Source organism: Sciurus vulgaris (assembly GCF_902686455.1).
Source record: "Sciurus vulgaris genome assembly, contig: HiC_scaffold_155_arrow_ctg1, whole genome shotgun sequence".
Taxonomy (NCBI): Eukaryota; Metazoa; Chordata; class Mammalia; order Rodentia; family Sciuridae; genus Sciurus; species Sciurus vulgaris.
In genome coordinates, this window is record NW_027632898.1 from 339838 (window position 1) to 353278 (window position 13441).

Consider the following 13441-nt stretch of genomic DNA (forward strand, 5'->3'; position numbering starts at 1 on the left):
CCAGCGCTGCCGACCGGGCGCTGCCGCCCGCTCGCCCGCCCGCCAGTGGGCTGGTGCCATAGTCCGGGGGCGCCCGGAACAGAGCGTCCACGCGGGCTGCGGTGGCCGGGCTGGGGGCGGCAGCTGCGAAGGAGCGGCGTGGGCCAGACCGGCTGCGCCGGAGGGTCGATCAATTGTATTTCTTCTGTGAAGTTTCTGTTCAGTTCCTTAACCCACTTATTGATTGGATTATTTGTGTTTTGGTGTAAGTTTTTTGAGTTCTTTATGTTAAAATGCATACAATACACCTTGAAATTTATTTCCAAGATGAATAACCCAAAGAGATTGGATAAGAAAAATGTGGAGATAAGTGCTCTATTTGAGGTGCATATAGTAGAGATATTCTCCCATTCTGTGGGCTCTCTCTTTACATTCTCTACAGTAGGAAGTTGAATCTATTTGGAAAACTTTAGAGGAGTGGCATGAAAGGTATCAGAAAAGTTGAGGAAGAATGGAATTGCTGAGTTTTGGATGCACTTTTTTTAACAGGGCGTTTTTGGAAATGAATAGAAAATTAATGTAAATTGGTGTGATATTTTTAGTCAAAAATTTTGCTAAGCTGTGAAGATCAGCTTTTATAAAGTAGCTGGAATTTCTTTCCCAATTGACTTGGATTCACATTCCTTTTGCTTTTTAAAATGTTTCACTTTTGGTTCTTCATCTTAGAAATAAATTTCAAGGTGCATTTTATCCATTTTAAGCTGCTTTTATTTTCTTTTCACTTGACTCAGCAGATTCTTTGGGGAGCTTTGCTTTGTTCCTTCAGAGAAAACACTGAAGGCAGAAATGAAAAAATGTCGATGTGTTCTTTTTGTTTCTGAACAGCTACCATGTTTACTAATACAATGTATTTTGGCTAATCAGTGAAATGTAATGTATTTTAAAGTTAATTGGTTTCAAGTGAGTCAGTAAATCTTTTTTTCTTTCTTTCTTTTTTTTTGTGGGGTGGGAGGCTTTATTTCACTGTGGGGAGTCTGGACAGAGGGGCAGCAGGTAGGGTTGGAAGGGCTGGTGGTCAGGGGAGCAGGCCGAGCTGCCCCAGGCCTACTGAGGAGAAGATACTGAGGCCAGGCATGAGCCCTGACCTGCTGGGTGGTGGGGGAAGAGTGAGAGTTGGGTGGAGGAATGAGGGCCCCTCCTCAGGGCTGCACCCCACTTTTCTCCTAGGGGGGCCTCAGTCCCTCCTGCTTTCTGGGCTTCATGACCCCGATCCTGGCTGCCCCCAATCCAGAGGGAACCAGGCCACAGAGGACAGTGGACAGGAAGCCTGGGAGTTAGGAGTGCAGGGTGGAGTCCATGGTGTGCAGAGGGGTGGTGGCCGCCGGGTCCCTCAGTTCCTGGCAGCAATGATCAAAGAGAGTGTCATGTCCCCCAGAGCAATAGCAGTCGCCCCAAACAGCCACTTCCAAAGGATGGACCAGGCACTCTTGCGGGTACACTTGGCTGGCACCTGGCTGGGGTTGCCCAGCATTTTCTGGTAGAGGGCCTTCTCTATGCTGCGTTGAGTTGTGTGTTTCTTCACCAGCTTGGACAGCTGCGTGTGGATCATCTTGTTGGAAGGTTCCAGCTTCAGGGATGCCCTCAGGATGGGCATAGCCTTACTGTATTCGCCTTGCTGAGCCAGCACCTTGCCCTTCTGGAAGAGCACCTTGATGTTGTCGGGCTGGTGCTCCAGCACCAGCCTGAAAGAGCGCAGGGCCGGACGGTAATGGTCCAGCTTCAGCTGCAAGGCTGCCAGGTCATTCAGACACTTCGTCTTCAGCTGCAGGAACTGCTCCTCCTCCTGGAAAGTCATGTCCAATTTGGTGCTGGATGTGATGGCCTTGATGGCAAGGTCGTAGGAGTTGGTGGCCAGTAGGAAGTCTCTTGCTGGTAGTGGGTGTTACTACACTCCCGCTTCTGGTTGGTCAGGGCCACCCACTGCTGCCCCATCAGCATCTCCAGATCAGGCCCATCCACTGCTGTCTTCAGGGTGACCTCCAGGCACTGACCCACAAGTGGGGGGGATGTAGGGGCATCTGCTGCCCTGGGGGCCGTAGCAGTACTTGGAGTCATCAGTGACCATGGCCATCTCACCCACGTCCATGAGGGGGACACTGAGGTCCAGGGCCTGGATGACTTTGCAGTTGCCCAAGGTGAACACCAGCCTCTCCTCCTCCTGTACCTGCACGCCATTTTCCAGCGACATCTGCAACTGCACAGTGACCACCTGCCCCTTGCCTGGTAGGCTTGAGCCAGGTGGGCCTGGGACCAGTGTCTTCTTTCTCAACAGCCCATTCGCCAGCATGTCCAGCCACTCTTCTGGAGCCAGGGCTGGAGCAGGCTCAGGCTCCATGGCTGCCAGGAACTCTTGGGCCAGAGCCCCAGGCTGCTCAGCCTCCTCCAGAGGGGACTGTCACATGCCCTGAGAGGTGGCAGCTCACTCAGGTCATCATCCTCCTCTTCCTCCTCTTCTTCCTCACCTTCTGCATCCTCAACTCCATCCAGCACCTTGAAATCTTCAAGAGGTGGGACACCAGAAGGCGGTGGGACCGTGGGCTCCAAGGGCTCAGCACAGGATGCCATACTGCTGGGGGGATGGGAACTGGCCCTCCAGCTCCAGGACCCCTGCCTGAGGTCCTGTGCCCCCCCCCAGTCAGTAAATCTTTGATGGATAATTTACTTAACTGGAAAACCTAGGTACCCATAAGAAAAAAAAAAAAAAGATTTATTCTTGGTGAAAACTCTTTTGTAGGAATGTTTTCATTTTCATTTGGATTTATTTCTGCTCTAGGATTTGTTTTGAATATTTTATAAATATAATTGCTGCATTTTTAAAACTACTTTCATTAATAGTCGATAAGGCACTTTTCAGGGAAGTTTGTTGATGTTTTATTTTTAAAGGAAAGATACTCTTTGTTCACAATAATGTTTTGAAAATGAACATGATAACAAGGACTTTCAAAATAAATATACCCAATTTATATTTGATGAGAAGTAAAACTTTCTGCTGCTGGGATCATTTACAATTACTTATTTTTTAGAAGATATTTCCATTTTACATTGTCTTTAAACATTTAATGAGCAAATGCTGGTTATATTAAAAAGTATCATAACCACAGTACTCAGTTTCTCAGCTAACCCTTTTGAGTCTGTTTATGATCAAACCTTCATGAGGTTGAAACAGTTACTTTTATAATTGATAGAGTGGGTTCACTTGGCTAAAACAGGAAAATTGGTGCAACTTTCTATTAATGGGGAGCTGTATCTATAAGTATGACTGTACTTTATCCACTGACACTGATTTAGCAGTTGGTACTGTTGAACATTTTTATACATACTACTGTGAAACTATATATGTTAGTGTTGAAGAGGCTAACGGGTATCCTATGAATTTTGGTGTGTCGGCTGGCTTTGATTTCCTTTACATTTGGATAAAGATTCTTACTCTACAGAAGTCCACAGATCAGAAACCAGGCAGTAGTTTTTGAAATTATAGCCAGGAAAATAAGAAAAAGTAAAATATTACTAAAAAAAATTGCTTTAATAATTTCTTCCTCTCTTTTTCAAATTACCTTCCCCCTTTGCTCAACAAATATACATAAAGGAGTTTGTCACATTTCAACTTTACCTTGCCCTGTGTTCTGATGTTGGCTGACATGTATACGACTGGATGTGTTTGTTTATTATGCTGTCTAAATATCATGAAGTTCACCATTTTGGAGGAGCATAGATAAAATTAAATTAATAGAATGTCAGTTATTTTTATATGCACCATGACATCATTAAAATAAGTGGTATATTGTTAACAGCTTTGCATGTTTGTAAAACCATAACCATATTACATTGAGAGCAGATATGAGTTGAGTATTTATAAAATATAATGTGCATCTCAAAATACTGGAATGCTGTTTGATGATTGTATATTGCTACATAATTTTCATATTCTTTATATTCTTTTGGAGAGAGAGTTTTAATGGGATTTGAAGTGTGCAAGCTTTCTAAATAAGATGCAGTCTATTTGATCATACTTTATTTAAGTATGATTAATTTGTGTTTGCATTTTTCTTTTTCTTAAAAATATTTTTAGTGTATTTAAATTTTTAAGTAGAATATGAAACCAAATTAATAGCTCGTACCAGAGAATGGACGTAAATATTTGGTGTTTAATAAGAAGAGCCTCTCCATAGGATCCCAAGAGACTTACAGAAAAGGGGCAAAGTCCTAATATTAAGCAAACAAAACTCTTGTTTCAAACATATTATACAAAATTAATTTGTACATCATTTCTCCTTTTTGATATTTATAAAGTGCAGATTTAACTAAAGGTAGTCATATCCTTTCTCTGTACAATGACAAATATAATTATGCAAATATTAGTCAGTCTGTTACCCCAAAATTCCAGTGTTTAGCTCTCAAACATTAAGTCAATGAATTGAATAAAGATTAAAGAGGGTTAAAAGTAAAAAAAAAAAAAAAAAAAAAAAAAAAAACTATGACACATTCCAGATAAAGGGAAGCAACCAATACATTAACCTAACAATAGGTTTAACATAAAACTTTTCCAAAAAAGCTGTGACAGCATTTCATTATTTTGTACTGGAATATTATGGATTATTTGCCAATGCTGCTTTTTACTACTAATCAATTATAAAATCAAAAGAGGGGAAAACCTAAGAACAAAAACCAGCATGACATATGAAATTGTTGGCACTATCTGAAAATTCATAAATTTTCAATGTAGATAAATCCCTATGTTGTTGTTCACGTAAGCCAAGAGTTCATTAAGATGTGTGTCACAACACAAAAAGAATTTTCAATGAAAGCTTCTGTCCTAAACTTAGCCTTGCTTGAACTGAATTATCCTAATCACAATTACTCCAACAAAGGTATCACCTTAGGATGCTAGCAGCATAGCAAACTAAACCTACCCTATCATAATGATAATCAATGAAGTAACAAGAAAGATGAATTGAAGAATGGACAGGATTAGAAATAGCTAGAGGTCTTATATTTACATGGGAAGACTTTGTTGTCCTTTTTCAAAATCCATGTTTATTCAAGATTTCTAAGAGGGTGTGACCATAGGACTTAAAATTAATAATATTCTGAAGTATTACTACATCTTAGGGTAAGGACAACTTAAGACAGAAAAAGTGTTCCTCGGAGGCCAACACATTTGGCAAACATGTTAAGAAAATACACTCTTTGTTTCCAACTTTTTTAAAAGAATCTTTACTGGGGTGCCAAACCGCCAGAGTAGTTGCCAAAATGGAAACTGCTCAAATTTAGATCAAGAGTTATTCTAAGAAAGTGAATAGGATATACATGTAATTAGAAAGACCAACCACAACACCATCCAAACACTAGATCATGCATTAAAATCTTCCATTTCATAAACTCAATGGACAGACAGGAAAAGAACAAAGGGAATCAGAGATACATAGAAGTAAAACAGTCAATGAAAGGATCTGGGACAGAGGTTTTAAGGAACAATATATATGAAAGGAAGAAAGCAGTTAAGTGATATTTGATATTAGGCAGAATTTATCTTTCAGTTTAGTTAGCAAGTCACATCAGTGCTTTATGTTAAATTTGACAACTTACTAGTTTCCCCCTTTCATTTTAAAATAACTCATACCATGAGGTGGTGGGGGAGGAAAAGCCAATAAAGCACCATTCAGGAAGATGAGACACAGTGAAATAAGTGCCCAAGGAGATCTAGAGGTGGGAACAATTTGAAATAACAAGACCACTCAAAATGAGATTCAGCAAACCGAAGTTGTCATTTCTGCAATACCCTTTGTCCTCAATTAAAACCGCTCTGAATTATACCTAAGTAAACCACAAACATTGTAATGGTTTATATTATGTCTACAGCACATTCTTCCACCAAAACAAAAAAGGTAAAACCAAAGAAGTTCCTTTCTACATAAGGTACAGGATTAAATTAACCCCATTTACAAATGTAAGGTGAAAATGAGTGTTTTCCAGCTTTTGTTTTTCTTTTGCTATCATTTGCCTATAGATTATAGGGACTCAAGCATGTTTTGCATGACAGAAAATTCCTCTCTTGTACAAAATAAAAGTGTTAAGTCTAACTTTTACACAATTTGTAGAATAGTTGACATGATTGCTGTAAGTTTTAATGTAGTTAAGAAATGGACTATAATACAACTGAAACATGGTGGTGAGCTGAGCAAGTACTATCAAAAATGAGGTCATATACTTGACTTTTCTATACATTTTTTGTTTGAAGAAAATTATAAAGAAATCAGCAAGCAGGCACAGATGAAAGACAAATAAAATAGGTGAATTGTAGAGTAATGGAAGAGAATAAAATCTGTTTAAATGGACATAGTGGTTTATGGTGGATAGCAAGGACGGAACAGGAGAATATTCAGCAATCTTTGCTCTTCCAACCTGTCCCACCTCCTCCACTGCTGATATCTATACTTCCAGTTTACCAGGATCTTTTGAAGGATACCTTCAACTAATAGGAGGAATGCCTTTCCATGTTTAGACTTTTGCACTAGTCTCAAAAAACTCTAATGCCATGCTCCCTTACAATCTGTTCCCCTTTGTCTTTAGGTACAACTCATTTGCTGTCCATATCACACTTGTTTCCTAGTAACATTCTTTCCATATCTTTGTTGGTATGCTCATCTATATTTCTAAGCATTTGCTGATTTTTTCAAAACGTTTATAATTGATGGTGTCATGTCCTAGCATGATACCCATTGCTCCTCTATAGTAGGATATTGTGATGGTGTAAAATTGCTCCTGGCCTGCTATATCCCATATCTGTATTTTGATATTCTTTCCTTGTAACTCAACTGATTTGATCTTAAAGTCTATTCCTGTGGTGGAAATAAAGGTAGTATTGCATGTATCATCCAGAAAAGGATGAAGGTATCCCCAATCCAGAGTCCCCAGTCAGGAGTAGCTTGAAAAGCAGGTTGTTTGTCTTCTTCGACTTTTGGAGGAGCATCTTGGGCTCTAAACCCCAGTGACCCCAAGGGAACAGTCCTTCTCACCATGGCCAACTTCTCACAAGAGTTTTCTTGGTTTGGAGAACTGGGGAAGCATGGGAAAAAAGAGGGCTCTAGAGGACACAAGTGACCTAAAGCTTCCTCAATGAAGCCTCATCCATGGCCTTGTCCTGTGTTTCCAAGGGTGGGGACCAAGGCTCCGCAGCTTATCCCAGCTGTTCTGACAAGTTCTCGTGTTTATATTTTTCTTTAAAAAATTTTATAACTCCATACTAACATTACAAAAATACTGAGGAGGTTGAAATGCTAGACAAAGAATTCAAAGGATGAATTAAAAAATACTCAATGAAATCTGAGATAATACAAATAAGCAGTTCAGTGAATTAAGAAAAACAATACAGAATAAATGAGCAATAAAATAAACATGTAGAAATTGGGGAAAAGAAACAAACACAAATTTTGGAAATTAAAAATCTCAATAAGTCAGATTTAAAAATCAGTTTAATACAGAAACAACAGAGTGGATCAAATGGAAAAAAGCCTATCTAAACTCAAAATATTATTTTTCTAAAATATTATATTCAGACTGACATAGAGAAAAAAGAAGCCTCTAGAACACCATTAAAATATCAGACATTCATATAATTTGCACACCAGAAGAAAAGTTACATTCATAATACATAGAAAACAAATAAATTGAAAGAAGAATCAAAACTTCATCAAATATTAGGGAAAAAAATGGACATCCATGCTTCAGGGCACTTAGAACCCCACACAAACATAGTCAGAGATGAACATCTTTATGATATGTCATAAATAAATTTCCAAAAGTGCAGAAGAAAGAACTTTAAAAGTTGCAAAAGAAGATGTGCCATGCCACAATAAATGAAAACCCATTTGACAAACAATAGATTTTACAGCTGGATCTCTAAAGGCCAGAAGGGCATGAAATAATGTAATTAAAGTCCTAAAAGAAAGTAACTGTCAACCTAGATTAATGTAAGAGCAAGGTTATCATTCAGAATTTAAGAATAAATAAATACCTGTTAAGCATATACAGAGGGAATTCATAACTACTAAACCAGCATTATAGATTATATTTAAGAGAACTCTATCTACACCCAGAAGAGAAATAAAGACAATTGCAATCACAAGAACATGTGAAATAATAAATCACAATGAAGGGATAGACAGGCTAAATAGATATAGGAAAGAATCAAACATTATTAATGTTGTAGACCATCAAACTTCTAAGAAGAGTAAAAGATGAAAGAATGAACATAGAATATTCAAAACAACCAGAAGAAAATTACTGAAATGGCAGAAAGAAACACATACCTTTTAATAATCATTCTGAAATAAATACTCTTAATTCTCTGAATAAAGAACAGGCTGACTGAATATATTAAAAATAAAACAAGATTCAACAATATGCTGTGTATAAGAAACTCACCTAAAATGCAAAGACACTCAGACTCAAAGTGAAAGACTGGAAAAAAGTATTATAAGCAAATGGAATTCAAACACAAACAAGGATAACAATAATTATTGACATTAGAACTGCTATTTTGCTGGCACCAGTATTCTGCCCACCAACACCATTTTACAACACAGATTATCAGTCTGGGAACATCCTAGCCAGCCATTGATCTGCTCGTCAGCCTATGAACTTTCTCGGCAGTCATTGGTTCAGATTGTTAACCCAGTCACTGGTCTGTTGATATTAGCCCATGAAATTCCACTACCCAGGAATAGCTCCACCACTGTTCTCTGTCTCTCTCTTTCTCTCTCTGTCTGTCTCTTCCTCATTCTTTCTCTCTCCTCCTCACTCTCACTCTTGCTCACTCACTTTTTCTTTCTCTCTGTCTTCCTCACTTTCTCTTGCTCTCACTCTCTTACATTCTCTCTCTCTCTCTCTCTCTCTCTCTCTCTCTCTCTCTCTCTCTCTCTCTCTCTCTCTCTCTCTCTTTTACCCTTTGGGCAGACACTCTGCCTGTCTGCTTACTAAAATCTCTTGCATGTGTTCCCATATTCAGAGTGGGTTCTGGGTGCTTTCAATAATTATATCCAAGAAAATAGATTTTTAAGGCAAGATCTGTTAAACAAAGAATTTCATTTAATACTGAGCAAGTGAAAAATACATCAAGAAAATATAGCAATTATAAATGTAAACACACTGAAAATTGTAGCACCCAATTTTATAAAACTAATATTACCATACATAAAGTTTGATATAGGCCCTGATATAAAGAATGATGAAGGTTTTTAATAACACTCTGTTACCGATAGATAGATCATCCTGGCCAAAAACAATCAAAGAAGAAACAATAATTATATTACTGATTGAAAGGATTTATCAAAGGTCCAGAGAATATTCCATCTGTCATAAGCAGAATACCCTTTATTTTCATCAACATGTGGGTCTTTTTCCAAAATCTATCACATAAGTAATTCTTAACAAACTTTTATAATTTGAAATTATTTATTGCATCATCAGATTCAAATGGTATTAAACTATAAATCACCAGCAAACATATGGCAGAAATTATACAAATGCATGGAAATTTAGCAATATACTGTTGAATGAACAAGGGTCCTTGAAAAACACCTCAGAGGAAATCTAAAATTTCCTTGAATTAAATGAAATGGAAACAAAACACACTTAAAACTGTGAGACATAGCAAAATAGCCTAAGAGAAAATTTTACAGAAAGAATGATTAAATTAAAAAAATATTTTCACATAGATAACCTCATGATGGAACTAAATTTTTCACTAAAAGAAGAACAAGTCAAACCTCAAATAAATGGGAATAAATAGAAAGGCTCAGAATAGACATAAATTAAATGGTGAGTGAAAAACAGTGATTAATGAAGCTAAGAGTTGGTTCTTTGAAATGATGATCAAAATTGAAAGACCTCTAGCTAACTAGCCAAAAGCAAAGTTGAAGACACAAATAAATAAAACTAAAGATGGAGCAGAAGAAACAAATTAAACATGAATTAAATTTAAAAGATCACTAAGGAATATTTTAAAGACTAAATGATAATAAACTGGAAAATATAGGAAAAAAATGGGCAAACATTAGACACATAAAACCACTGAAATTGAAATAAGAGGACATAGAAAATATGATAGATCATTAACATGTTTTAATATTGAAATAGCAGTTGAAAGACTGAGCAAGAAAACCCAAGTTCAGTTAGATTCACTACTGAATTTAAACAGACTTTTGACAAAAACACCAATGATCCTCACATTATTGCATAAAGTCAGAAGGAAAAGCACTCTTTCCAATTCAATTTATGAAGATAGAATTACATGGAACCAAAAGCTGACAAGGTCACAACCCAAAATAAGGCTACAAGCCAGTATCTTTCATGACCATGAATAAACTTAACTCTGGATGAGAAAAACCTTTACAAGGAAAATTCAAAAACACTGACAAAATGAATCAAATAAAACATTTGAAGTTGGAAAGACCTCAAATGTTCATGGATTGGTAGAATTAATATTATTAAAATGGCCATATTACCCAAAGCAATCTACAGGCTTGGTTTAGTCATTGAAATGCCAATACTACATATAAATTTTCATAACAGTTTTCTTTGTAATAGCAAAAAGTAGAAATTAAACCAGGCATATTTAAAAGGTAAATAAGGCAAATTGTGAAACTTTATATTATGGATACTCATAATAATAAAAAAATCACACATCAATACACACAGATTCATCAGTAGAATTATGTTGTTTCATAAAGTCAAACTCAAAAGTTTATACACTATATAAATCCAATTATGTGACATTTTGAGATGGAAACATTTTGGAAATGGACAACAGATTATTGATTGTAGGAGTTCAAGTGGGGAGGGGACTGGGAGGGAGGTGTTTGAGGTTATAAAATGATAGCGAAAGAGGGATCTGTGGTGGTGAAACTTTTCAGAATGGTATCTGTGGTAGTAGACACAACAAACACATGGGAAACAAAGAGCTAAATACACATACACATTTACATAGATGTGCACAAATGTGTGTTGGTAAAATTGAGGAAACTAAGATCAGTATATGGTGTCAAAGTCAGTATCCTGGTTGTGACTCTACTCCATAATTCTGTGTAATGTTCCTTTTTTTTATTTTGTCTTTAAGACTTTAACCTTTCTATGTTTGTTTTTTATGTGGTTCCAAGGATCCAACCCAGTGTCTCACCCATGCTAGGTAAGCACTCTACCACTGAGTTACACCCTCAGCACCTGTGTATGCTCTTATTATGGGAAGACTTATAAAGTACACCTGAGATTTCTTTATAGTATTTATATAAATAATGTTAATCTACATTTTTCATGATAAAAAAAACCTGAGGTATTTCAAATGAATTTGAAAAAAAAAATTGTCTACTTTCAAAATTCTTTATTCAACAAAATAAAGTACTTTAAGAATGATAAATAATGGTCCTATGCTGGTGGCGGCCCTGCACAAGTGTGCCAGCAGAGCGGCATGGAGGGCGCGACCAGCGGGCAGGGGAGGGGAGCTGCGTGCGACCTTCAGGGCTCTAGTCGCTGTGCCAGAGTGAAGGTAACAAGGAGAATCCCTTGGGCAGGCTGGGCTCCAGGCGCCTGTATGGAGACCTCCTGCCGGGGCGTCAGGGCCACGCTGCTGCGCTCCCTGGCGCTATATCACTTGAGGTCAGAGAACTCGGGAGATCTTGCTGCTGGAGCAGGAGGTGGAGAGCCTGTGCAGCAAGCAGGATATCAAGGGCTGGCTCAAGGGCGTCAACAATCGCTGCGACGGCCTCTTATGAGTACGTGATCCAAGACGCCTAAGCTTGGCCCAGCAGGAAGTGGCTGCCCGGGCGCCCCAGCTTACTACGCTAACGTGCCGCCTGGTGGCTTCCAGTCCTTGCTCTCTGCGCCACACCCCCACCCCCGCCCCGCCTACTTCAAGTCGCTGAGCAAAGCCTTCCAGCAGCTGTTGCAGCTGCAGCAGGAACCACCGCCAAGCACTTTCCAGCTGCCCTGCTGGGGCTTTCTGTAAGGCAGGTGTGTCCTGCAGCCTTCACCTCAGCAGCTCTACAGTGGTTACCATGCCAGCCAGGGCAGCTAAGATGACTGGGATGATGAATGGGAGGACAGTTCCATGGTGGCCTACAAGCCTGGTGCGCTGGGCATTGAAGCCTACTCTGACCAGGGCTCATCGTCCGCGGGCTGCAGCGGGGCTGACCGCTACTGCTTGTCCATGTGCTGGGACTTGTTGCTGATCCGAAGGTAGATCTGCATCTACGTGGTACTACCATTCAGGAGCCAACAGCTCGGCCATGGTGAACGGCAACTTCAACCTCTTCTCCACTTCTCAAGTCAGGAAGAGAGGCCTTCGTGATGAATATGGATAAGCTACGCATGGTGCTAGGGCCCTACAGCCCTAAGTGCAGGAAAAGCCCTACCCCTTCCTGTGCACCATGGAGGAACCCACCAAGCAGACCAAGTTCAAGGCTAGGAAGAGCTACATCTCCTATAAGCTGGTGCCCATGCATATGCAGATGCACCAACACTATAAGCACTTTGGCTGAATGCTTGCCTGACTGATAAATTTCCTGTTATCTCTGTGCCACACCTTCCAGAGAAGCAGGACATTGACTGCTTGGAAGAGGACTTCCTCTCCAATGCAGAAAAGACCTGATCTGGTGGATGAACCATATGGTCAGCCACCCAGTGCTGACACAATGTGATGTCTTCTAGCACTTCCTGACCTGAGATGTCCCAAAAAACTCCTGTGAGAAAATCAAGAATGTTTAGAGTTGAAATTGGGTTGTAAATACTCTGACCTAATCAGTGCATTAATCTCTTGAGAGGGATTAATTGGGTGGTAAATCAAGGCAGAAAATGTTTGGCCAGAAGAAGTGGATCTCTGGGGGTGTGCCTTTGGGATTTATATTGTGACCCTTGTCTGCTATGTCTCTCTTTCTCTTTGTGTCTTTGTTCCATGTTCCTAGCTGTTTTCCTCCAGTGCACACTTCTGCCACGATGTTCTGGGAAAAAAAAAAGAATTTTATTCAAGTAAAAAGAAAAAAAATAACTTAAGTATGTACTTCTCTAGAGGCATAGAGTAGAAAGAAAATGGGAGGGTTATAGGGGTATTTAAAATTAACTATATTTTGGTGCGTTTTCTATGATAAAGAAACATATTGTTCATTTTATTTGCTGGTTACTCACATTTACATTTTCTTGAAAACACAGCCTTGCAGGCATAGAGACATTGCTCAACAATAGGGAATACTTTATAATTTTGACGTTTTTTGTTTTGTTTTTTGTCTTTTTTTTTCCATTTGAAAATTCTCTTAGAAGCTAGAAAACTAATGCTGCTGTCTTTGGAACTCTAATGGACTTATTTTCTCAGTGTAGGATTTCTGTATCCTTTTTGCTTGATCACATGTGCTTT

General features: G+C 38.9%; 1 pseudogene across 1 annotated transcript; it reads right to left on the reverse strand.

Annotated features, from left to right (window-relative positions):
* Positions 1-1369: 1369 nt before the first annotated feature.
* Positions 1370-2658, reverse strand: LOC306652244 (peptidyl-prolyl cis-trans isomerase FKBP8-like; annotated as a pseudogene). The gene has a single exon. The product of its transcript is annotated as a peptidyl-prolyl cis-trans isomerase FKBP8-like (transcript).
* Between the last annotated feature and the right edge of the window lie 10783 nt (positions 2659-13441).